This window comes from Gallinula chloropus (assembly GCF_964237585.1).
Source record: "Gallinula chloropus genome assembly, chromosome: 3".
NCBI classification, from domain to species: domain Eukaryota; kingdom Metazoa; phylum Chordata; class Aves; order Gruiformes; family Rallidae; genus Gallinula; species Gallinula chloropus.
The window spans coordinates 39184275-39208062 of record NC_140087.1 but is presented as its reverse complement, the minus strand read 5'-3'; positions in this window follow the sequence as shown (position 1 = coordinate 39208062).

Genomic DNA, 23788 nt, shown 5'->3' with positions numbered 1-23788 from the left:
TGGTGATCTGATCAATGTTTTAGTACTTGTTTAAAAATGTTGACATAATATGTAGAGAGTACATGATGGCATGTGGAGATATAAAGATTTTATTGGCATTGGGTTGTACTGGCTGCGTTGCTCACATGTGGTGAAGTCATGAACGTGTTTTGTTATCACTATTTATTGTTTACATAGTGCCAAGAATGTGCTCGGCAGCACCTTGTTATAAATACAATAAAACCTTTTTACAAGATGGCCTATCATGTATTTACATTAGACTCCGTTTTAGAGATATTTCAGAACACACTGTAGGGTTTTAAATTTGTGGTGGCTTTATTTTCCAATATCCTTCTCTCTCTAAATTCTGGCTGCTTTTTCTCTTCTTCTCTTTTTTTTTTTTTTTTTTGGTTGTGTGTTTTTTTGAATTTTTTAACACATTCAAGATTACTTTCTTTGTCTTAACCACCAGTACTTTGCAATTTGCTTGGGATAAACATTAGTATGTCTTGCTGCAAAGCTGGGAATTTAGATTTCCATTGGGACAGACCTAGTATTTCTAGCTCTGAAATACTTCGTGTTCCAGAACAGAGTATTTCTTGTAGTAGACTGGAGAGACAGGGGGCTAATCCCAAAGAAAAAAAAAGGTATACTTTCCTACTTTAATGCGGGACAAAGGGGAAATAAATGTTCCAGGGTTTTTCTCTGTTACCTTTCATTTCTTCAAAGCAGTTAGCCTTTTCTCATAGCACAACCACGGACTTTTAAACCAAATGGTGCTTCTTCCCTCAAAAAACATGTTTTGTGCATTACCAAAATATTCCTGCTAGTAGTGCTATAGTGGATGCTATAGTGGATCCTGACTACGATACATTCCGTGTCAGTCCATGTCAATGGAATACATATGAGGTTGTGGTTTGAGAGGGACACGATAGAATTAAGCAAGAAAAGAAAAGGTACTGAGAAACCACAGTGATTGCTCCTCACTCTTGGTTGTCAGGGTTTCAGGGCTAGCGGTATAGCTACTTTTCAAGACTATTCAAAGTAAAACTGCAAAGGCAGTGAAAACTGATGGTGAGGGTGATGTTTCTTGTATGTACCTGCACCCCAGGTTGGGGCAAACAGGAAGGAGGTTGCTGCTCTGGCAGTTAAGCAGGATCTGAGGAATCACTATGTGGTGGCTCTGAGCTGAGTGGTGAGGGATCAACACCAGAGAGAGGAGCACTGAATTTCAGCCATCAGCAGGACAATTCAAGTGCAATCAGCAAAGCATGAAGACCATTTCAGCAGGCAAACCTAATGCATCCTCACCTGGGCAGAATGGCATCGGTAGGAAGGATCATGTGCCCACAGCAGTCAGCTGCACCAACACAGCAAGTGGCAGCAGGGCAAGGGCAGTTACCTGTGAGCAACACTGTACAAGGACTCTTGAGGTTGCATACATACACCCAGGCAGATGCATTCTGTGTTCTATTTAACATAAGGAGCATCACTTTCTGTGAAAAATCTTTCTGTGTCATTAATAGCCAGTAGCTTAGTGAGGGGTGAAAAACAGGTGGAAATTTAGAGTACTTGAAACAGAAATCTCTGGTGTCTAGTATGGCACAAGTGCAACTGCTTAAAAAGTTGTCAGTGAGTGAGCTCTTCCAGGGGAGAGCCTGTGGGGCCTTTGTTTTTCTTTTAAAAATCAGGTTGTGCCTGATTTTGCAGCAGCAAAATGTTTAGTCTGCCCATCTCCAATTTCAATAACTTTTCAGTTGCATCTGAGAGACTTCTGTTTTCAGGCCAAAGGCACCTGCTTCTCATCAAGAATGTGTTTTTCTCCTTCTTAAGTAGTTTATACTTGTGAAAATTGACTGATTAGCAAGGACTATGGTAAAAGTATCTATGTACATCAGTGTTGATGTTAAAACTATGTTATTTTACATAGAATAATAAAAATTATTATTATTAAAAATGAAGTAGATATATTATTAATAATAATAATAAAATCTACTTCATAAAACTGTAGATCCCAAAGCTACAAAAAAGTATTTGTTATCATCTGTCTGGTGTAAATTAAATTGTGTTTAAAGCATATCTGCCTCTCTCACTCTCTCTCTGCGTCCCTCTTCACTCTCTCAAAATTCAATCTTTATTTTGAAACTGGCACAGAGAGAGATAATCCACTGAAAGATGAGGTAATTTGTTCCAGTGAAAAATTCTTTCACTGTTAAAAAATTCTGCCTTATTTCTTGCTTGAATTAGTCATGCATCAGTTTCCAACTACTGGATCTTGCTGTATGTCCTTGCTAGGCTGAAGACCCAGCCCATTGCTGAAATTTTGATGCTGTGGAGGTGTTTATTTACAGGCTGTGATTGAATCAATTCTTAATTATTCATGGCAAGATAAATAAATAGAGTTTCTGGAACCCTTGACTACAAGTCATTTTTTCTTTCCCCAGAAGGAACATTATTCAGTAATTTAATCATTCTTATGGCAGTTCTCTAAGATTTTGCCTGTCTATCAACATACTTCTTCAACTATGGTCCTCAGAGTAGATGCAGTATTGCAGCAGCCATCACATCAGGTTCTACCTTATGACACAGTCTCCCACTCTGTTATTCTATACTCCTTGGATCCTAACACTTTACCTGAGGATGTCTAGACTACAGCATCCACTTGGGAAATGACTTTATTTTTCAGGTATGAACCATAGGCCAAGCACTTTTTTTTTCCAAAATGCCATCTTAATGATTACACTACTTAACTTTAGCCTAAACATGGGAGGATGCTATGAAACTAAACTCTAGAAGCTCATGGTATTGTATATGTGAGGGAGATTTTCCATGGGACTTGTCACAACATAGCTGTGCATTTGTGACAGGGCCCAAGGACACTAAATCCTAATTTAGGCCCTTAAAGCTAAACAGTGTCAACACTGTCCCTTTCCACATCTCCAATCCTATCTCATGCAACAAACACTATATTCCACCCTTACCTCCCATCCCTTAATTAAATGACTGCATCTCTCCTTTAAACCTAACTAGTGCTATCTCTGAGTTGGCACTTAGCAGTCTAGATTATGTTCCTGAAGCTAATTTAATTTTAGAAATTCATTACACTTAAATCATGAGCAGCATCAGCCACTTCTGAAACACCGTAAGTGCTGACCCATGGTTTTCACATTGCATGCACCCAGCAGGCATCTTCCTTGTAATAATAAACCAATTAGCACAACTATCTGCCTTCACTGCTTATCTCTACAGGATCTAGCATGTCAGGCCTGTTTAAAAGGACCCAAACTCTTTGTTGGGTTCTGTTTAGTTGGTCTGAGTTCCAAGATGGAAATTGTTCTTTTTTGTATTGTGGAAAAGAACCAACACCCTGTGATTCTTGTGTGGAAACTGTGCTTGAAACTCTATTGCTTCACATCTTTGTAGTTATAAAACATCTATCCGGGTGGCTGTTTGATCTCTGTTAATGTCTTCATCGTCAGAATTGTTCTAAATTAGTTTCATTGGTTATGTTACTGCTAGAAATCAATATACTGCATTTAATAATATATAGTGTTCATTTTTGTCTCTATGTATTTTTTTATCTCAAATATGGTTGTGACACACTGAAGACTGCTTTGTTTTGTAGCATCTTATGATAAAGCGTTTTCCACCAAGAGGTGCAGTTCAGACTGGGGTGACGAGGGACAGGACGGGACAGTAGACTTTACCTTCCTGGGTCTCACCACACCTGAGAGAATGGAAGAAAAGACCAGCACAACATTTCCTTCTGTTTTCCACTGAGACATAAGGTACTTAAGAAGCTCATTAATCATGGTGTGGGGCTTGTCAGACATTCTTAGTTTAGCAATACATAGACCACAATGACTATATTTTCATTTCTTGAGACAGTTTATAGTTTCAGGGGGAATGACTGCAGAGAGGCCTGCGAGGGAATGCTAAACTTGAATCTCTCCCACAAAGTTTGCAGTAGTTTGGATTTGGTTCTGTAATTAACACTGAAGCCAAGGTATCAGCTTCAGACTCTTCTGTCAGAGATTGAAATGGGTCAAGCTAGAGTCATCAGGGCCAGCACAAAAATAAACACACACATGTCCCTACTGAGCTCTGTCTTAATGAATTTAACAGCTTGGATCTGCCTTGGGAAAACTAAGTCCTCTTGGCTTCCTGGGAAATGCGATTATTAGAATATCATTACAATAGTGTTTGACCGTCAGCCTGCAATGAGGACCTAAGACATACATTAATAGTTCACAATTTTGATCACAAAATGATTTTTAATTTGCTGCTCAAGGAGTAGAATCAGGTGCACTTTTGGAATCATGTAGCATAATAACAAACACATATCAAAGCAGATTCTTAGTTTGGATGAAGTCCCTTATAAAAATGAATTATTGTCCCTGCATGAAATAGTGCCATTAACTCCAAAGAGTTTTTATTGAACTACCAACTTCCATATGAAAGCTAAGGTGCTGGTAGTGTGTAAGAACCATGCCCAAGCAGAAGTTTTTGAAACACTAGAAATTATAGTCGTACTAATTACAATACAAGACTCTATAAACTGGTCTGCCAGTGTACTCAGCTCTTACTAAAATGTGCTGGGAAATCATTTACTGTTCACATTTTGTTTGGAACATCTCCAGCAGCTTTGCTAACTTTACACTGTAAATGATGTCCAATTTTATGTGGTATGTACTGGCTAATGCTGCTGTGCTGCCCTACAGACAGGTCCAGTACACACTTGCTATTCCTTTGCAGGACGTGGGAAGTCCTTCTCCTTAAATGCTTGTTCAGTTTTGAGTTGGTTTTAAAGGCTGTCCGCGTCAGCAAAAGAGAGAGCAGGCTGGCAGCCAATGACAAGCAAGACCCATCGCACTCAGTGCAGCCATATTACCTCACTGCCAGGGAAGGTGCTGTTACGATGATGAAAGAGGGGAACTGTGGTAAGACAGCCACTAAAAAGATCTGTGTCTATTATTTTTATTAGTGAATTAGAAACCACACTAGGTTCACTTACGGGCAATTTAAGTATGTACATACCTAGAGTTCTAAAGGGTCAACCATTCACTTACTGGTAAACCTCTCATTTATTCTTAGTCAATGCAATTTTTTAAGTAAAAAAAAAAAATATTTTGGGAATAATTTTAAGTAAATTCATAGCAAACAATTATTATTTTTTTATACTAGTAAAAATATTCAGTATCTGCTCAGACCAAAAGGTTTAATTGCATTGTGCTCAGCACTCACTTAGACACAGTCTAGTCTTTGCAGGACCCAAACAATTCAAGAAACTGGTCCTTATTGGGCAAGATAGATGCTTACTGCACACAGATAAAGGTACATTTTATACTGTACACAATTCTTTTTGTGTTTTGTACAGAAGTAAATAATTTTCAACTTCTCCAAGTGTTAAGAACTAACTTCTTTTCCCAGCAACTTACCGCTGCTTGGCAACCCTTCTGTTGTGGATCACGAGCACTCTACTAACAGATTTGGCTTATGCTGAGACAATTCTTCTCCTGGACTGATTTAATTACTGCTGTTATTGTGAAGAAATAAACACTGACTAATCACTGGTATGTCTGTCTGTCTGTTCGGATGTTGCTGTTTATTAGCACACTGTTTAATCTTCTTGCCAGTTATAATTTTTAAAGTTGATTCTCTGATTTTTCTGGATTTCAGCTTCTTCTCTACAACAGTCTTATTTCAGGCTCATTTTTATCTTGGATTCTGTTAAATGTGGTATGTTTTCTTCCATTAATTTACTCTTTGAACATGTAAACTTCTAGCATTTTAAATGTGCTGTTACAAAAAGTCATATGCTTAAACTATGCATTATATAAAGAAGAGCCTCCTGTTTTTTATTTCTTGAGATAATCTCTTTGGATAACTTCTAGTTCTTGGATTAGAACTTGTATTAAAGGCATTGGCAAGCCACCCTATGGTTAAATAAGTGTGTCTAGCTGTCCTTGTCTTGATATAACCAACTTCTCTTTAACAGTAATTTCCTGGAATTTTTGCAGCCAGGATGTCTTTTTACCTGTCCTCTGCAGGCTGAAGTCCTGAAGGAAACATGCTACTTCAGTGGGGTGGAAATTTAAGAAAAATATAAGAAATCCATCAGTGATGTACCTGTGTGGGTCTTAAAAAAAAAAATTCTAAAAAGGGTGTATAGATGACACTTTCTTTGAGGAATTGCCTTTTTTCCACTTTTTCTTTTGCAGTAATTAAATACATATGGGGTTTATTTCTTTCTAAAGTGTTTATCTTTCTCTCATTTTTCAGATTTTTTTCATGCATTGTTTTTGTAAATGAACTCAAGTGTCATTGTGTGATTGAGTAGAGGATATTATTTAGGAAAAGCCACCTTACCTTTCTAGGTGACTCATTCTATTTTCACAAGCTACGAAGTGATTAAAATTAACTTTTTGCAGGAATTAAAGAAGTCCCCTTAGTATGTAAAATTACCATGTGAATTGTTTGAATTATTTTGCCAAAGCATAATTTCAGGTTGAGGAATCCATGTTATTAAATTCACAGAAAAGAGCTATTCCTCAATCCAGCAGTATGCCATTAGAGAGGAATATTCAAGGACCAGTTAAAGATTCCCAAAAGATAGCCTTTGTTTGCACTGAATATATCTGTTGTTGAGAGACTATGTTCCTTGCAGATTCAGGTCCAATTTGCATTTGTTATCCTAAAAAAGGAAACATCAGTATGTGTTAAAATAAAATTTAAAAATTCAGCATTACCATAGCAGTCATGGAGGTTGGATGGAGTCATGCTAAAAAGTCCTCACCCTGTTTACTTTTCTGACAAGAGAGTATTAACCCAGCATGACTGTAGTGGAACTCGTACACAAGTAACATCAATAGTCTACTGACTATGGGAGTCATACCCCTTTTACAAATGTTACCTACTACAACACTGATCTTTTAAAAGAGTATATTCTACTGATACTGCACAACTGCATAATTTCTAATGATGCAAGTTTATCAAATATTTGTTTAAAAAGTAACTGCATTGTGAATGAGCCAGAAGACAGTAAGCTGGAGTGATTTTGAATACTGCTTAAAGATACTGGATTTATTGCTTCAGGGAAAAAAATTGAATTAATCACACAAAAAGCAAGTAAATCAAAGAGCTTTACAAGTAGAGAAAAATTACCAGAGTACTAGAAAGTACCCCTGCATAAATGAGAAATAGGCTCTTAGGCTGTAAATCCCAGACTCACAGAACAGCATGGGTTGGAAGGCACCTCTGGAGATCTTCTAGTCCAACCTCCATGCCAGAACAGGATTACCTAGACCATGCTGCACAGGATCGTGTCCAAGTGTGTTTTGAATATTTCCAGAGAAGGAGAATCCATGGGGCAGCCTGTCCCAGCACTCTGTTACCCTCAAAAAAGTTTTTCCTAATGTTCAGATGGAACTTCTGGTGTTTCAGTTTGTACCCATTGCCCCAGTTCTCTGAGTTTTAAAAAGCTATGTCAGTTAATGGTATGTATCCATCATGTTGACTAGATTCTATAATCTTCATTTCCAGGAAATGACATTATTCTTTTGAGTAAATATCTGTATATCTGTAATTTCCCTGAAAAAAAACAATAGCAATATATTTTTCAAGAAATTGTACAGTGAAGCCTAAGCTACTCTCTGGTGAACAAAGAAATAGGGAGTCATATGGTTGGTGTGAGAATGATATGTATGGGAAGAGGTGTATATTACCCTTAGGCAAATAAAGTATAGGGCTTCTTATGGGCTTCCCAGGCCATAATGAGCTATTCTTTCTGGAGGCAGATATGAGTAGCAAAGAACTGATCTTCCCAAAGACCATCAAAGATACCTTTGTTCTGCCAAGTTTGTTAGATTTTTCAAAAGTTGCTGAGTGTAAGGAGCAAACACTAAAAGAACTTAGCCCATCTCAAAAGTGGAAACCCTGCTCCAGCCAGACTTAGCTTGGTCGATCTTCCAAATTCCTGTCCTTCACAGAACTGCTCAGTGGGTTCTTGCTTCTGCTATAGGCTAATTTCCTGTAGGCTTGTGCTGGAAGCAAACTCTATCAAAATGTTGCAGTTTTCCTGCTGATGAACAACTTCCTCAAGTCTCCTAATCCTGGAAAACCCCTTCAGCTGCTTCTGTTTTCCTGGTGCTTTTTGTGCAACCATGTTTTAAATTTTCTTAGAAAAATGAAACATATTAAAAAATCCCCAAACCTTAAAGTGTGTTTGCCAACATAACAATTGTAACAGACAACCACTGCCTGAGGCAGAAAGCTGCAAAAGTGAAAGAAACTGGAAGTTAGCAAACATGAAAGCTACAGAAGTGAGGACCTGTAGAGACAAATACTTGGACCAATGTTTTGTTTTGCTTTGTTTCTGGTGAGAACTAAGAAGACAGAAGTGGCAACCATGCCAGCAGTATGTGGACTATCAGGTTTGTTGCTGGAACTGATAATGCTACACTGTAGGAATCTCAGAGAACTGGCAATGCACCTGAAAGCAACAAAGTACAGCACGTAGGAAAGCAATGGAGGAAAAAACTCTGAAGTTTCCATGTTGGAAATCTGGAAATCTTGTCTGTGAGGCCTGTGTGACAGTTAGATACAGGGTGTGCACAAAAAAAAACAGGTAATAGAGTGATGATGTATTGTGATTGGGTTAGAAGTTAAAAAGCAAGCAGCATCAGATGATGCTGGTTAATCCCCCAAGGAGGAAGACTACCAGTGCAAGGAGATACAATGGAATTCAATGACAAATAGTGCCAATGTCCTTCAGACATAATAGGATAATGTCCAGGCAGGAGAGAAGTTGGAAAGCAGAGGACCAGAAAGTATATCCTTACCCACAAGCATCATGTCTATAAGAAGGTTTGTGAAACAGATGCACATATTCACCTGAGGATCAACAGGCTTATATTGGGAGTATTAAAGAAGACCCAGACGACCAATGCTAGTGAGTAAAAATGTTTAAAAAAATATGGCTCGAGTGATCTAATGGAGGATAGAACAATGAAGATGTGAAGAGATATGTGGAAATGTTCACAGAAGATTTTGAATAAGAGGGGTGTAGATTGTTTTATTTGTTTGATGGGAATATGTCTGTTTCTTAATACATATGAATTTTATTCACACTTCCTTACTACAAGGGCCTATGCTGAGAATATCCTTGACTCTTCTGTCTCCTGTTGTGGCATTTGATCTTTTATTGCAGACTTTGAGTTTATTGTAGACTGCTGAGATGTGCATTGAGGCCTAGGGTGTATAGAAAAATGCAGAGCAGCTATAGGGTGGCTTTCTAGAATTGCCTGATTATAGAGGATTGGGCTTACAAACCAAGGTTTTTCAGAGTGTTTATTCCAAAATAAATGTCTCCTTTCTTTTCTTTTGATTATTTTTTAGTATTACTTAATCTGTGAACCCAGAAATAATTCTTTAAGAGTAGAAGGAGTAATACCAACATTCCTGCATTTGAAAAACAGTTGGCTACCAGATACATTTCCTTCCAAATATATGATTTAAAATTCACATTGACATAAAAATATAGAGGATAGAAGAATAATATATTAAGGAAAGTGGTGGAAGACCCGTCACTTAAATTATGTAAAATATCACCCCATCTAAATGATTCAGGCATATATTATAGAGAATAATAATCATACATTGGTTAGGATAGGACAAGATGACCTAAGAGCTCTTTCAACTATAATTATATGTTTATGTTCCAAATGGTTTCCCATAGTTTAGTAACAAGACAAACATGCTACTGGATTTGATGTCTAAACGACCTTTAAGACATTAAACAAGACATTCTTGTGAAAAGCAGAAATGTAATGTATATTATTTGTGATTAATAGTTCTTTTATCCAGAAACAGCATAGTGAAAGAATGAGACATGTTCTCAGTATCCTCTCTTTTGCCAAGTTCATATTAGTACCTATTTCGTAATGTTTTATTTAAACAAAGTTACGGTGTCTATGCTGTAACTTGTGTGGATATATCTGTATGTGGTTCTGTACACATGTACACACACACACCGATGTGGTTCACTGAGGTTCTGTTTATCTCTGATGTTTGTCTGTCCTGATTTCAGCTAGGATAGAGTTTTCTTTCTACTACCCGATGTACTGCTGTGTTTGGGATTCAGGATGAGAGCCATGTTGGTAACACACTGACACTTGAGTTGCTCCCGAGCAGTCGGGAACTTCTCGGTTTCTCATGCTGCCCTGCCAATGAGAAGGCGGGGGGCACCCAGGAAGCTGGGAGAGAATACAGCCAGGACAGGTGGGTGATCCACACTAAACCAAGGGGGTAATCCATACCAATGACATCATGCTCAGTATAAAGGGGGATGGCTGGTGGGAGAGGAGCACACAACTCCAGGATGTGTAGTTTAGGGATGGTCCGGCTTCGGGATGGCTCTGAGCTGTACAGCCCGAGTTGTGCGGTTCGGTGAGAAACTGCATTGTGTATCACTAATTTTGTATATTTTGCTATAAGCCCTGTTATTGTTATTTCCCTCTCTGCTGTCCCAGTAACCTGTCCTTATACCAACCCATGAGGCTTGCCCTTGTCTTTCTTTCTTTTTTTTCCCTTCTCTCTCCCTCCTTTTCTTTTTTCATTTTTTTCCCCCCACTGTGTGTATGTGGGGATGGGGGAGGAGACACCAGCAATTGGGTGCATGGTGCTTAGCTGCTGGCTGGGGCTAAACCACAACACTATCATTTTTAGCAAACCCTGTCACCAGCAAGTCTAAACAGAGGTAGGCTAGAATTTGAAGTACTTTTAATGGGAAATACAAGAACAGAAGACTAGAAGGGACCTATAATATCAAATACCACCCTATTTATTTTCAGACAAATATTTCCAGTAAATCCTTTCATAAATTTAGGAAGATTAATCTTTAAAACTAACTAGGTTTCCTTCCTCTACTACAGTTGTTTGGGAACTGTGCTTGTGAGAAATTATACTCTTCCTTATTTGCAGTGGAAAAGCATCAGTTGCTAATTCCTGCCTGCATGTTTTAGTTGCTGCCTGCCCTATTACCCAAATGTCTGTGGAAAAGAATCTAACCTTCCTTACCCTTTGTTCTGTCAGGCTATGTAAGCTAATGCTTTGTTTTGAGTGTCATTATTTCATCACAGTCATGCAATATAGATCTATCCTTTTAAGTATTTACTTTGCTTTGACACAATCAGTAGCATAATTTTAAAATAATGTAAGAAAACAACATACTTTATCAAAGCACTAGTAAAATGTTAGGCAGTGTGGTCTTTGTTCAGCTTTTGCCATGCTTATCACAATATGATAAGCAACAGCGAAGAATGGTGACATTTTGTAAGCAAAGTTCAGAAAGTTTGATTTTAAGAAATTGTTATATTAATTTTCCTTACCTTTATTAACAATTGCCCTATTTGTTTGCATAGATTAGACAACAGGTCACTAGGAATTTCTGGGTGACTTACCAGAAGACAACTATATGTTCATGGGAAAGTAAGAAAAAGGCTCTGTTTGGAGGTGTGTTCCTGTGCCAATGAATCTGTGGCTGGTTTCTGACCTGCAGCTGCACTATAACATGACTCTCTTTATCTGTAGACAGCCAGTACTGCCTGGTCCTTATTGTCTGTAGTTGCTTTCAACTTATGCTCATCCATTTTACAGGATAAATTCTTATTTGCTCTTGTATTAACTTACCTGTGTACAATGTTTTATTCATCGTATTTCCATCACTCTGGCACTCAGGTGCTTCCAGCACATGATATCCCTTGCCTCCTCTGAACTGGTGACGCTTCCTGATTCTGTTTCATCTGCAAAACATGAACTCATTACTACTGTTTTTGAGGCAACATCATTAATGAAAAAGTGGTTTAGGTTTGTGTGATAAGATTTGTTTCTTTTTTTGGGTAGTGGGGGTGGTGGTGCTACAAGGCTAGAAGCTGCTGGAAGCTTCCCCTAGGCCCAACACAGCCTGTCAAGGCTGCTGACCAAGGCCAAGCCCATCAGTAACAGTGGTGGCACCTCTGAGATAACATTTAAGTTGGGGGAAAAAAAAAAGAGTGGAAGCTTTTGCCATCAGGGGAGGGAGAAAGAAGATGTAAGAAACTCGGCAGACACCAAGGTCCATCAAGAAGGAGGGGAGGAGGTACTCCCGGTGCTGGAAGAGAGATTCCCCTGAAGCCCATGGAGAAGACCCTGGTGAAGCAAGTTGTCCCCCTGCAGCGCTTGGAAGATGACGTGGAGCAGAGATTCCACCTGCAGCCCTCGTAGGCCACCACACTGGAGCAGGTGGAGACACCGAAAGGAGACTGTGACCTCGTGGGAAGCCCATGCTGGACCAAGCTTCTGGCAGGACCTGCAGACTGTCGAGAGAGGAGCCTACACTGGAGCAGGCTTGCTGGCAGGACTTGTGACTCTGTGGAGGGGCCAAGCTGCAGCAGTCTGGTCTGAAGGTCTGCACCCTGTGGAAGACACTGATGCTGGAGCAGTTTATGAAGAACTGTAGCCTGTGGGAAAGATTGATGTTGGAGAAGTTCACAGAAGACTGTCTCCCATGAGAGGGACCCAGCGCTGGAGCAGGGTAGGAGTGTGAGGAGTCCACCCACAGAGGAAGAAGGAGCAGCAGAGACAGCATGTGATGAACTGACCATAATTTCCATTCTTCGTTCCCCTGTCCCACACACGGGAGTAGGTAGAAAATTTGGGAATAAAGTTGAGCTTGAGAAGAAGGGAAGGGTATGGAGAGATGTTTTAAGATTTCATTTTCTTTCTCATTGCTTTACTCTGTTTTACTTGGATAATAAATCAGATTTCTTTTTTTTCTGTTGTTGTTGAGTCTGTTTTGCCTTCAATTTTTTGAGTGTTTTGCCTGTTTTGACAGTAATTACTGAGTGATCTCTCCCTGTCCTTATCCTTTCTTTATCTAGTTTCTCCCCTGTCTAGCAGAGGAGGGGAGTGACAGAGCAGCTTTGGTGGGCATCAGGCCTCCAGTGATGGTCAACCCACCACAAAAAGTTTCAAGATCAATTCTCAATCCAGTCCTGGGAGACCTTTCCTGGTAAAGTTCTCCAGCTGGATGCAACACTACACTTTTCATGCTCCCCTCATTCATCCATTTTTCATCAGGAAATCTACTATCTCCAGTTTAACTTATGACTTCCCATATTAATATCAGATGCCAGTAGTCCAGATAAATGATACAATAAATATTATGTCTTTGTTTAGACAAATAGCTGTTTCATCAAAAGAAACACATCAATCCAGTGTATTTTATCTCTGATAAACTTATGTCATATTTTTCCCTATTTCTGTCTCCTTACATTTAATTATCTCTTGAAAATTTATCTCCAAACCTGATATATTATGAAGAGTTAGACAAACAGGCCTTTTCAATAAGTGCACAAAGCTTGCTGCTCACAAACCATATGATACAAATCCATCTTGAAGCAATAAAAAAAAAAATGCAAAATACATCCCAATAACTTCCAACAAAGTAATGTAAACAAACAGTCCTAATATTCTCAGGGTCATACATTTTCTCCAAAGATTTGCATTCTTTCTCATGTAAGATAAAATTGATGATAGAGAAAATATGTTGGCAAGAAAATTCTAATTACTTTATTTTTGCTATTAGGATTGGATAATCCTTTAGTACTGAAATAAGAACATTCCCTTTGTAGAATCTGGCAGAGTAAAGTCGCTGTATCATATATTTCCTTTCAAACTAAAGCCTCAGGCTGATGCCTTATTACATCAGCCCATCCCACATCTGGGCTCTGGAACGAAACTTGCGCATTGGGACAGGGTAATACAATTACGGGTATGTGGTGCGTTATAGCTATGTTTTTTGTTAAAAGAGAAATTATCAAGAAATTATCTTCTTTATTAGTTCTAGTGTCTGTGCACCAGTAAATTTTTACAACTTGGTGTTCAAAAGTTCTCTGTGTTTCAGACTTACAAGGTCAGATTCAGCTGTTCTTCAACTTCACCTGCAAAACCACCAGCATTGTCTCTTCCTTTGGAGTTTCTGGTACACCTGTTTGACTCATCTTGTAACACTTCATTTTGGAAATGGTACCTTGTGATTTTCAGTATCCATGTGAAACCATCGGGTGACTCAATTTATGCAGGAACAACTTGACAAAACCTTCCCTTTGTGCATATTTGGTTTAATATGTCCCTCCTAATTTTTCTTCTTTTTCAGTTCATCCCACACTGTGTCAGGTCTGTTTTCTCTTTTGCTTAGTCTCTGTCTGCTTTAAGAGTAATATCAAGTTTCTCTATTTCATAATTAAAGGAATTTTCAGTCTTTCAAGCCCAATATATTAGCAATAAAAATGGGTATTTTTGTTTGACTCATTTTCTGAGGTCATCAACCTACAAGGAAAATCTGTGGTTGCTTCCAGTTATGGGAATGTAGACAATGTCCTGTTGGGTCTTTTCCACTCTCAACATGTTTTGTTTCTACTTGAGGAACACAGTTTTTTCAAAGTACAAGGAAAATTTTTCATTATTTTCTGCAAGTTGAAATAGATATTACTGGTTTTTAGTGAAAATAATTTAAAGTTCTCTAGGCCATTTGCTTAGGGTAAATGCAAAATTAAGGAACATTCCCTTTGTTTACCTGAAATGAAACACTTCAGTATTTACTTGAAGTGAATGTCTGTTTCAGTCTGAAACTAAAAAGTTTTATTGTTCTTAACTTAGAGATATCTAATTTGTGTGTGTGTGTGTGTGGAAACAAAATTTAAAATGGTCAATTAAAATGGAGAAATACGATCAAATTTTAATTTTCCCTAATCCTAAAATTTGCATTTTGGAAAGTTTGCTCTTGGTGAAATATGTTCTTAATTTTGAAAGCGCACAGGATTATTGAAAATGTTTCTGCTTTGCACTGACAAGCAATTACAGATACTCAGCATACTCTAATTACATGGTACATCGAAACAATTATATACATATTGTATCTCTTTCCACATTCAGAATCTTCCAGTAATTAACTTATCCAATTATTCTTAATGCTCTTCCACTTTGTATTTCCCAGCACATGGAGCAATATTTAGTTTACAGACTTCAGAGCTAGGCACTGAAACAAATATTTCAAAATAACGAGTGTGGAAGACATATCGCATCAAAGCTTGGCAAGTTTTACAAGTCAGTTTAGGGATTCATCTAGATGCTTCTATCACAGCTAAAAGCTGCTCCATCTTCATATGGAAAACCATCCCCAAGAAGATTTCATTCCATGTGTAGGCCATTTGTTTCCCTCATTCCAGAAACTATCTGGATCATACGATCTGCATATGTGTAGCCTAATTTTGATAATTTAAAGCAGATTTGCCACAGAGTTTAGCAAAACCAAAATCAGACCAAATCCCTCTAAATTTTGGTTTATAGAACAACAGATGATGTTTTTATATACTGTCTCATGAATAAAAATGTTCAGGTCAGTGGTTGATAAGTTCTCTAACACCAACTCATTTTAGATATCATTTTGCTATCAGAAAATGATGGCGTTCTCACCATTTCCTTGAGTGCTTCTCTCCCAGGTAGTGTAAGGGATATTTGAGGATACTAAATTATTTTTTAATTTAATAAAGATCAAGCTCCACAATGTTTATCAATACTTTTCCAATACAACCATTTATAAGGACCTTACGTTACTGAGAATAGAACTTAATGGCAAGAAGCTTACTGATCTCTTTAATAACTGTAGTAATCAACATGGGCTCTTCAGGAAATGCCTCGGAAATAATTTATTTGAATGTTCAAAGTAGGTGGTGTTAGTGAGTTGTGCAGGAACAGAGCTGACAACGAGTTGACTGTCAGCAAACCCACATACTGTAGGGCTGATAGGAATTCAATAGCTAGATGAGATGGAAAATACCATGCTGAAACATTGGGGTTTGGAGAGTTTTGGAGTCTGTGATTAATCTGATAACTTTCAGAAGATACAACAGACATGCTTTGTTGGACCCACTTTAGATGTTGAGGTTACATGGTATTTGCTGGATGTTCATAACTTCAGTCCAACAGAAGTTAAGGAACCATCAAAAGATAATGGTCTGTTACATGCATTCTGATATCAAGATGTATAAACATCTGTCTCTTCTGCTTTTGGTTTCTTTCTGCCTTTCAAAGCCTACCAATAGAAATTAAGCCCACTCTTTCACTGTAGTGAGAATTTTAGTTATCGATAGAATATGACATTCAAAACAAGTACCTTTCATTCACCCCCAGTAATTTAAGCATGTTGAGAAAAAAAAATATAATTTCCATATATATATAACCTCAGTTTATATTCTAATTTTTCCCTCATACTTCATGAAGGAAATTATTTAACAGAGGAATTGTCACTATTTACTGAAATGGTTTCATACACTTTCTGTGTATTCTTCCTTTTTCTGTATATTCATTAGCAAAAAAATGCTTAGATCATTCAGCTTGTAAAATATCTGGGGGAAGGGGGTAACATCTATTTTTTTTGGGGGGGTGGGGCTTTTTTGTGTTTTAACCCCATAGTCTCCAGAGTTAGGATAATTTTTTTCTTGTTTTCAGAAATGCACATACTTTATTTCCCCCGAACTCATGGGCATTCACCAAAGGATAAGGCTTTTGTTTAGATGCAAGAAATTTTGGAGCCTTTTTCTAAGCTACTTCTGGATGACAGGCCTTTGCCCATTGCTTCCAGAAGATCAATGCATTTGCTTTGCGGATTGCATTTTGCAGGCAGATGTTAATACCTGAGAGGATTCACACCTGGATTATGGTTAGGTAGATTACATATATGAAGTCATAGCTGCATTGGAAATATTAAGGTATTTTTATCTACTTTTTTTCTACATTTGCTGCTTTACATAGCATACAGGTGTTTCATAAAAAGCTAGAGAAATACAGATCAGTATTTAAACACTTTCTGTTAAATGGTTCTTTTAGACAATTTGGAATTTTTGTGGTTTAACCCATCAGACAGCTGAAACAACCACACAGTCATTCTCTCCATCTAAGTGGGTTGGGGGAGAGAACTGAAATGGAAAAGGAAAACCAAACTCGTGGGTTGAGGTAAAACCATTTTAATGAGACAAAAAAGGAGATCTGAAAGGAGAAGTAGAAGGAGAAGAAGAAGATTATATTATTATTAATAATAATAATTTTTAAAAAGTAATGAACAGCACATTTGTTCATCCCCTAAACCGATGCTCTGTAAGACCCCAGGCTGATCCGCCTCCTGGCCCAAACACAATTTATATATGGAACATCTTGTCATATGGTATGGAATATCTCTTTGGCCAGTTTGGGTCAGCTGTCCTGGCTGTGTCCCTTCCCAGTTTCTTGGATGCCCCAGCCTGCTCTTTGGCAGGACATTGTGAGAAGCTGGAAGGTCTTTGACTGCTTGGCAGCAACTTAAATCATCAGTGTCTTATCAACATTATTCTCATCCTGAATCCCAAACACAGCACTACACCAGCTGCTAGAAAGAAAATGAACTGTATCCTAGCAGAAATCAGGACAGGATTACAAATATGCACTCATGCATGTACTGACACTAGCACTGAAGGAATAAGCATAAAGTTTGGACCCTCTAATTCTACCCATGAATTTCTTATTGGGTAAAAATTTCGGCCAAAGATTTCAGCCAAAAGACCTTTACAAAACTATTTATTCTGTGTTTTCCATGTTTCCAAGCAATACTGTCATATATTCCTAAAAGTTTCTGAGGAAGGTTCTTTTCAAGGGTCATAATCCTAAAACCTAACACATTTATATTTGAATAACATTTTGGTATGAAATTAAAACAGGGGTTTTGAATGAAATGAAAAAAAAAATAATCCTATACTTGTGAAAGTGGGCTCCCAAAAGCCGTGGCTCTGTTTTCTAAGCAGGTGTGCAAGTGTATTTCAGTAGTCACAGAAAGTATGTGTAAAGATTATGCATTTTTGAAGTAGGGAATAACTGGATATAGATCCACGATACAGCTCATTTTCTTACATGAAAATACTTTCTTAGCAGTGCTATCAGAGAATAATGGGGGGAAATCATATTACTAGCCCTGCCTTTTATAGAACCTCACAAAAATGCATTTTAAAAGAGTACTATTCCTTGAAGTTATCTTAACCCAACCAATGAAGAAAGAGGCAGAAAGTGGTTAATGGGCTTGTGTGATCCAAAGTCAGTTGAAATGACTAAGGGCACGTTCTACCGAATAATATCCATTGAGTTGCACTGATCTCAAATGTCAAGAAGATTTTTGTTCTTTATTTCATTCTAACAGATTTTCTCTGAGACCAAAATATTTCTAGAATCAAACATAGTTTTGTCTGAGTATATAATATGAATAGATAAAATGAAGTCAAATAAATGAAAGGCTTTAACCCATTTGTATCTTTTCAGTTACCATTATTAGGTATTAGTTGCCGTATTAGTCATTTCCATCTACAACTTCAAGTTTAAATCACTGTCTGTAATGAAGGTGATAGATTACAATATTATCATCCTACATTTTCTACTGTTCTCTTCTTTCTTATGATAAGTAAAAATTAATTAAAACTGATTTTAGAGATGACCAGCAAGAAAAAAATTAGGGTTTTTTAACTTAGAAATAACTTGTGAGTTCTCACCATTTAAACACATGAATATTTATTTAGATTTTTCCATTTTCTTACTTGAGTATACCTCATATTTATAACCCATGAGAAAGAGTGGATTTGCACAATGATGTAAGCATAGTTTAGCATTGTGTGCCTCTGATTTAATGTACATTGTAAAATTCTGGTGTCAACTCATGCTTTAAATGTCAGGAATTAGTATTAATGACTGCCTTAGGGCTTGAAGGTTGGAAGATTTATAGGTGACAGTTTTTTAGTTTTATTTTCTTTGTTCTGTTAAATGAATTAAAAATAAATCTGTTTACAAACTTTGTTTATACACTGCTGTATTTGAATTGGGCAATTTGTATTTTGAGCCCTTATCAAAAAGTAATTTGAGCAGTGTACATGCTACCATTATTTCAAGGGTTGGATTTAGTCCCATATGGAGTTCAGATTTGTAATAAATTTTCATCTGCCTTGGTAAGGATAATATTGTTTGATCCACTTATTTTTAAAATCACTGGATTCTCTGCAAGGATAAATCAACTGTTTAACTTCTGTCTTTCAATCTCTTTGCAATGCAGAAATAACAACTTGAAAATTAATTTCTAGCCAGACCTGAGCCTGGTTGTTTAGCTTTGCCATTATCCTGGTATGCAGCTTCATAAACCATGCATCACTACAAAAGTCTAACCACAGGTATGTCAGAAGGGGCATTTCTATCTATAGGGAAAATTCTTTAATATTAATTTCCTTAAAGAGAACACTTCTATTTTCTTGATATCAGCATTTTACTCTTTGTGCTAAAATAACATCTTTCTTTTGTTGTTCACAGGCTCTTATTGTGCATCTGTGTACTCACTGGCACTTGTGCCCTCGGGCAAAGGCAATCTGACTTGGAAAATTTGCCTCAGTCTGGGTAGGAAACTGGGAAAACAAATGTTTGCCGCTAGGCTGGAAGGCAGCTTTTTAGAATATCTAAGACACCCAGAAGAGTGTATCAAGAACAATGATGCATCTCCATCCTTCAGATGTTGATGGCAGAACAATCCTTAGGAAATATATCTTCCATGACTAAATTTTGCATTTTCTCATGTCTTTTTCTCAACTAAGAATTTATTTATTTTTTACCTTAATGATAATGAAAAATATCTCAATTATCTCATTTTAATATTTTTAGCAGAATACCTCTCTTTTATCTGGAATATATAATATTAAATATTAGAAAAGGGGAAGCTAACTCTCCTGGGTTCTGGCAAATAGACATCACAATGGGGAGAGAGCAAACGCCCAGCCACTTCTTGTTATGAGTTCTTGTCATTTCCCTTGGCATCCAGAATTCATTTATTAGAGATACCAGAGTGTACATTCCTGCCTTGTGCTTTTAATATCCATTTCCAGATTCATTATCCATTAATTAGTCTAATGTCTTTTAAATGTGCTAACATTCAAATCTATTCCTCCTCCTTCTTCTGCAATAAACTGCTCACTATGTTAAAAAGAAATTTTTTGTACCTGTTTTCTACCTACTTGTGGCATTCACTGTCCCTCAGTTCTTCTGTGGCAGGATTTGGTGAACAGCTAGGTATCCAGCTTATTCACTACTTTCATGATTACATAAACCTCAGCCTTATCCTCCTGCATGCTGCCCCTGAGCCTTTCCCTTTCCAAACACAAGATGATTTTTGGAGCACTGTCAGCCATAACACCAATGCTCAACTCTGGTTATACACTGACTGGACGGGGTTTAGACTGTTTTCCCCATATGTATTGTTTTGCCTCTCACTACAAGATGTCTCTGCTGTCTCTTTGCCATCCCCTTCAGTTTTGTAAGCTTTTCTGAAGTTCCTCATCATCAAAACAGCATTTGACTAGTTAGAACTTAGTGTCATCTGCAGACTTGGAAACTTCAATTCTGCCTTCCTTTTCCACAACGCTGATGATGTTTTTAAATAAAAACACTTCAAGCAACTGGTAGGATAGAATCAAACTTTTAAATGTAGTGTTTTCTCAATTTCAAGACTCCTGCTTTGCTTGCTTACAGAGTGGCAAGGCTTCAAAAAGCAAGTATAAAGCGCAGTCTTTTCCATAGTTTGACCTGAGGCTGATCAACAGTAAAGCTCTATAGATTCCAGGTCACTTAATTCATGAGTGAATCTTTTCTGCAAAAGGGCCAATATTGATAGTATTGCCACTAGGCCTTCATTTGTTAGGTACTCCTTGTGAGAAGGATTTAGACAGATCCCCAAACTTTCCTAGAAGTTGCCTTCAGCTTCGATAGATGATAAAGGCCTCACTAAATTAACTCTTGGGGAACACATGTCAGGTCAGAGTTGGGAAGCACCTGAGTGAAGTAAACTTGTTGCAGATCATCCAGGAGGCTTATGTCATTGGCAGTCTTCATAAGGCTTTTAGGTGTTTGGAGAAACCACGTAAAGTACCAGGCTAAGCACTGCAGTGAGGCTGCTTGTTCTGCCCACAGGAGTGTGGCAAAATGGTTTTCTCTGTCTGGAGAAACAGACTTGTTTAACGTTAGCTCCTTGATAATTTGATCCCAGATAAAAAGCATGACTTCTTGGATCAATTCAGTGCAAGCATATCTCCAAAATATTTGATGGTCATGTGAAAATTCATTTATTGTCTAAATTCCTCACAGTGTGGTAATTATAATTATCAGATCACTGCACATATGAACTCATTCTGTCTTGTTTATAATTGGATCTGGTCTGCATTATACTTTCTTTTTCCTTTCAAATACTCCTTATTTGTCTTGATCTGGAAGAATATTGATGAGTGATTTATTTAGGTTCAAAGAAACTTCAAAGCATTCTTATCACATCTAATTGTGATTTGTCAAGACCAAGTATGCCAGAGAATTAGAGTTGATGCAAGTATGATGATTTAAGGGAAGAAGTGAAAAAATGTTTTTTACAGAGGACAGCTTTTGTTGGAATATTGAGTCTTGACAGAATAAAGTAAGAACTCTTTTGAGTACCGTGTACTGTACACTGGTGTTGTGGTTTTGCCCCAGTCAGCAGCTAAGCACTATGCAGTCACTCACTCATCCCTCCATCCCCATGGGATAAGGAGGAGAATGGAAGAATAAACTCATGGGTTGAGATAAAGACAGTTTAATATGATAAAGATATAATATGATGATGTAGATGATAATGATGTTGTTGTTGATGATGATGATGGCAGCAGTGCAAAAAAAAGATTCATCCACAAACGTAATTGTTCACCACATGCAGAAAGAAAAAACCCAACACAACTCTCTGCCAATTCTGTCTCCCAGCTAGCTTCCCTAATTATATATGGATGGAGTCTGATGGTTTATGGTATGGAACACACCTTTGGCTAATCTGGTTCAGTTGTCCTGACTGTGCTTTCCCACCTTCTTGTGCAACGGGCCAGGCTTGAGAAAACAATATGTCCTTGACTTAGTGTAGACACTGCAACTACTTAGCAACAACTAAAATCATCAGTGTGTTATCAACATTATTTTCACCCTAAATCCAAACCAACACTATACCGGATTTGTATACAGAAATTTGAGTGTCTTGAAGAAGGTTACATATTAATGGAAAGGTAGCCTCTAATAGGATGGGTCATTGGGAATAAGAACAAAAGTACTTGCTGATGCCACCAACAGCAGTTACAAAAAGAAGACTAGTTGTACAAGTCATGAAGTGTAATCAGTAGGATTTGTTTCTCTGAACAGTTTTCAGAGTACAGCCAAATGCTGGATATTAGATACTCCGGTCAGGATACTTGATAGGAGGGGAGAAAGCACTCTGAGACAAAAATCAGCACCCACAACTGCCATAGCAAAGGTTACTTCAGACAAAGGCTGATAGAACAGCTATTGAGACATTTTTACATCAATGGACAGATAAGAAAGTCCCCACTTGGATTTCACATGTTGAGCATAAAGGTTTTGCAGTGTTTAGATATAGCTCAAATGTGATCACCTGTAACAAGGACCAAATTCCGAGCAATGGGTGATGCTCAGGGGTGGTAGAGAAGGTTTGGCTTAAATGTAAGGAAGGATGATGCATGACAGTGCAGAGAAAGTTCTTTGAATTCTCCAGGAGCTCTTCTAGACCTTCTAATATACAGCTGTGCAAACAACTGATTTTTCTATTAGGTGTATAAACCCAAACACATTCAACATGTAATTTCCGATGATCTAGAATGAAAAAGTTTCCAATTACTTTATAAAAAAGAGATCCTCAACACTTTTGTTCCAGTTTAACTAAACATTCTCTTTGGCTGAAGTGAAAATTTCTAATTTGTTTTTTTTTCTTTTTTCTTCTGAAAATATTTAAAATTCAAACATAACTGCATGTGGTCTCAATACACCACTTGGAAACAAACAATAAAACCTTTCTTACCCTCACTCAGATCTTATTACCAAGTTAGATACGAGTTTTTGAAGAGTTGCAGTGGTCAGAAAATTGCTGATTTCAGTGAACAAGTTATTTGGGGAAAACAAACATTCATCCGGTTCCTATTATAAGACCGGACTGCCAGGGTATGAGCCTGAGCCGGTGGCTTTGCAAGGGCTGGCCTTTCTTCAAACCTGCGGTAGCTGCTCCCACGCTGGTTGGTCAAAGCTACTGTAGATAGATGATCATGATCCATGGTTCATTCTCTGTGTTTATACAGGGTGGAGAAGCCACAGAGCATCCACTATAGTAATGCAGTTTTCTGTACACTTCAAGGCTACGAAGCCTTTTCCCTTGTTAGATGGTCATTTCCCATTACAGCTGTTCCACAGTGACTTGGAAAAGGTTTCCAAGGATTGTGAAAGGTGTTGCTTAGCTGTTGTCCCAACATAAACTAATTAGCTACACTGTGTGGTAGAATAGCTTACTTTTTAAGCAACATCATCAACCTTAAGTCAGTGTCACACTGTTATTGATTCGGACTCTACTAGGTTTGACTTCGGCTTTGCTGTTTTAAATGAATGAGCTTGCTTGCACAGTAGGTAATATTTAGTATAAGTAGAGTGCCAAACCCTGGTCCTTGAAATAAGAAATGTTTATATTGTTGGGAAGTGATGTAATGGCAGCTTGAATTATGTTTATGAGCATGTGAAAAGCTTTAGCAATGTATCTGTCTGTTTTCTATTAGAGATTTGTATGCAGTAACAAAAAATGTCTGTGGATAACAAACTGGAAAATGTATACATATTTGGCTGCCTGTAACTTTTGAGTTGTTGGAGGGTC